The sequence below is a fragment of the Echinops telfairi genome, unplaced genomic scaffold (assembly GCF_000313985.2).
Source record: "Echinops telfairi isolate 266 unplaced genomic scaffold, ASM31398v2 ScPeMD7_41;HRSCAF=154, whole genome shotgun sequence".
In the NCBI taxonomy this organism is placed as follows: Eukaryota; Metazoa; Chordata; class Mammalia; order Afrosoricida; family Tenrecidae; genus Echinops; species Echinops telfairi.
In genome coordinates this window covers 2,788,848-2,792,965 of record NW_022103939.1, presented here as the reverse complement: position 1 = coordinate 2,792,965, position 4,118 = coordinate 2,788,848, and the positions used below count along the sequence as shown (strand labels likewise).

At 34.0% G+C, this 4,118-nt stretch overlaps 1 pseudogene; it reads right to left on the bottom strand.

Annotated features, from left to right (window-relative positions):
- Positions 1-1,134: 1,134 nt before the first annotated feature.
- LOC115869720 lies at positions 1,135-1,263 on the bottom strand (annotated as a pseudogene).
- Positions 1,264-4,118: the final 2,855 nt, after the last annotated feature.

Genomic DNA, 4,118 nt, shown 5'->3' with positions numbered 1-4,118 from the left:
TCCTGGGATTCCAAGGAGGAGAAAGGTGGCTGGATGGAAATTAGTTCTGTTCTGAGCTAGCATTTTCAGTCATTGACTCTGTGGTATTTTGATTGTCTTCAAAGTCATCTCCAACCTATCAATGGAATAATATTCTTTGTTTGTACTTAAAATATTTAGTGTCAGTCCAATGACATCCATAGCAGTTAATATAAAAGTTGTTACCACGTTCAGGCACGAGTGGAAAGGAATTTTAATGGGCCAGGACTGCTTTCTTTATTCTCAGAATTCAAAGATGAAAGAGACAATCGACCCTATTTTGGGAAATTGAAAACCGGAATCTAAATTTGGGGGTTATTACTCCATATCTCCTTCTATCTTCCCCTCTATAAATACTACCTAGGAAAAAGTTAAAATATACCATGTCCCAATTTGCTTATAGTTTTATTAAACAAATACATTAGAATTGTGAATTCTCTCTCTGATTCCTTCTCAAAATCATATTGTCCTTATTTTGTTTTTATCTAGGGAAGCTGGTTTATTAGTGCCTTGGTGACTTAAATTAGGCAAAGTATTCTAATGCATACCAAATTATTGATGATTCTGGTTCACTTTGAGATATTGAGAAAGAACGACTTGAAAATCTATTCTAAAAAATCAGCACTTGAAAACTCTGTATAGCACAGCTCTATTCTAACAGTATAAGGTTACCATGAATTCAATTTGACTCAACAGCAATGGTTTTCTACGTTTAATAAATAAATAAATTCATGATGATTAAGCCTGCTTTTCATGTAAATCTCTATATAATCTACTTATAATTTAATATAAATCAATTTATAATAATATCAAAATTGTGTAAAAACAAATTTGAAATCTGGGTGTCATTTGAACAGGGCTTAATTTTGTGTTTTATTCTATTACATTTGTACTTTCAATTTTTTAAGAACAGACTATTTAGATAGCTCTCAGACCCATCACCATAGTGGTGACCAAGTGTGTGTGCTATTTCAGAATTTAACTTAATACATTTCCTTCATTAGAATTCTTTGCATTATATATCACAAGCTTTTTGTTTTGCATCTGGTATTCATTAGGACGGCCTAAAATTATTATGTTTAAGCACTTATCTTCTTTTATTTATTTATTTATTTTACTACTTCTGCTTGAGTTTCTCACATTTGGAAAAATCGCAGGGGTCAGCACATCTGCAGTGCAATGGATAAGCCTCGCCCTGGGAAAACCACCGTTGTGATCATGTCATCTCCCCTGCCAGGTAAGTATAACACTTATCTTCTTATGATAACAAATAGCTTCTATTTCGAATTCCCCCATTGCTGTGTTTATTTTAGCCACACAACCTATTTGGGGAGATAGTGTGGACCTAGCCTCAATTCAGCTGATAACATTTTTAAATTTGATACTGCAAGAGAGTTTCCCTACTCCACCTGGAGGCTATGCTGGGACATAACAAATTGTTTGATATTCTTCAACTAGGGTTCAATATTTTTAATTCCTCACCTGCATCCCACTCCAGTAGTCATATCATTGTCTCACATATCCCTCCTACCTTGTCATGTGGCTGGTCTTTTTGCCTGGGTTGCATGTATATCTCTTGGTGGCTATAGGACCCCCCAACCCCACCCCACTGGGTATTTCCTTTTCTAATACCAAAATGTCTGTTAGGAGGTTATGAGTGAATAATGACTTATGAGAATGACTGTCAGTGATCATGGAGGAGGATTTCTCTTTGTTCCCCAAGAGAATTCTCACTGCCTTGGGCAGAGTTTTGTAGTCACTGGAGTACTACCCTCAGGGATCAACAATTAATGAATCTATGTGTATTTTGGTCATAATGGTGACTGTGTCTTTGGACTTTGCAGGTGGTAAAACACTCACAGAAATCTCATAAGGAAAACATTGAGCTGCCCAACTTGAAGTCAATTAAACTTTACACAGCCCTACTATTTTGGAAGAGTCATGAGCCAATAGGACTTGTAGCAGTAATAGGTATCATCCATAGAGTGACGACATCAAAATTACGTGCTGATTTAAATTTTATATTTCCTTTAGATATTATATGAGCTATTTATCAGTTTATCTAATAATAAATTGCATAACATTAAACCAGATTATAATATTTTTCAAATATATATGATTAATAAACCATATAGCACATACAATAATATTCTTAATAACTGTGTCAAATAAAATTTCATGCTATATTTTCTATTACTATCATTTCTCTATTAATATTTCCATTTAATTTTAAGCTGAAATCTTCAGTTTAAATGAGCATGAAAAATAAAAAGCAGTGGTGAAAAATGTTACTAAAGACTCTTGTTTTTTTTTTTAATAGATAGCCTTGGAGTGAACTATGGAATCACCAGTGGTTATCATTGATGATCAAAGACGTAGATGACCCTAAACAGAGAGCTAAACCATCACACAAAGTTCAATAAAACCCTTTCTCTCTTGGAGAGTTCTCTATCACAGACTGGACTATTAACAGAGCTATAATATATTATGTGTATAATATATTATGCATATCCCATTATCAATTACACTTTCCTAATTACTTGTATATTTGTATGGATGAGCAAGAATAATGACACGAATCAAATCATTATTTGTGAATTTTAGTAGTTACACATCTTTTACCCTTCTGCAATGCAAAGGATACACACTATTAGAACAAACAATAAAGATATTCAGAGTGAATTTGTGTTCATGTTATAAAGAACTGAAATAGAATAAAAGGGATATATTAAATTAGCTAATTCTTTATTAAGAAGTTATCCAAGTAAGTTTTGGGGCAATAGAAGGAAAGTGAGCTTTTCTGCTCATTGGAAAGTAAGGAAAGAGTCAATGAGGTCTCAAAGAAGGGCTTTTGTAGGTCTCCTAGTTCTATTACTCATTTGGAAGATATTTTAACATAATGCAAGGTTCAAAATCATGATAAAATAAAATACATTTTTAGAAAATGATAAAGAGATAAAAAAGGAGTAAAGTCTGCTCTACATATATTGTAACTTTTTTTTGGAAAATTTTGAGTGTATTCATTTACACAAGACTATTGTGGATTTTGTTTTCATTTTGTTTTTCCATTTGTTAGTGCTTAGTAAAATGTTTGCAAGTTTTTATGGCTTTGTGTAGTGAGTATCCAATGATAAGAATCAGATCAGACAGTAAAAAGTTTCTAAATTTTGACTTAAAAGATGATACAGAGACATCCACTTTTGTCAGGCTTTAATAATACCTGAAACAACTAAAATATCATGAAAATATATGAAGCATAGGCTGTCAAAGTCTTGGACATGCTGAGAGAAGAAAAACATGTAGTCATATCCACTAATTGCCTAAGTTTACTGCCTAGAGAAATTTCGCTTGCCTGGGGTACAAGATCCACCGTCTGAATCCATCAGTTGCTCTGAGGGAGACAGATGAAGTTTTCTGGTCCCATAAGGATTTACAATATCAGAAACATAAAAAGGAAGTTCTTTTCTGCCATAAAAGGGTCGCTATTAATTAGAATAATTAATTGTTTAATTAGTTAGCTAATAATCTGGAAGACAGTGAGTTTTTGTGGACACCAGGAAGAGATTTCCTGAGTTGAGGGCCTGCAGAAACAGTAGATCAGAGTGCCAGTGAGATAGATCTGCACAGAATGGGAACTCCAGTGAAATTCTAAGTCCTCCTTTCAGTATTTTCTTCATTCTGATTAATTCATGTATAAGAAAGGATCACTGAAAAGATCCTAAGGAAACAATATTTGAAGTGCCTAGTTCATCTCTGAATTATTTATACTGGAAACACTCAAAACTTATGATGATGTAGAGTACCAAGAAGAGGCTCTGAGTGACACAATGGTTAAGTGCAGTATTACTAACTGAAATGCTGGTGCTTCAAGCCTACACAATGGTGATGTGGTAGAAAGGTCTGATCAACTTCCAAACAGTCAGAAACTTAAAAACCCAATGACGCAACACATGGGTGGCCATGCATCAGAATTCACTTGGCAGTGATTGGTTAAATTTTAAAGTGCTAAGAAAAAACCCTGATGTGGTAGTGGTTGCATGTTGGGCTGCTAACCACAACATTAACAGTTCAAAATCACCAACTGCTCTTGTGGGTGGGAT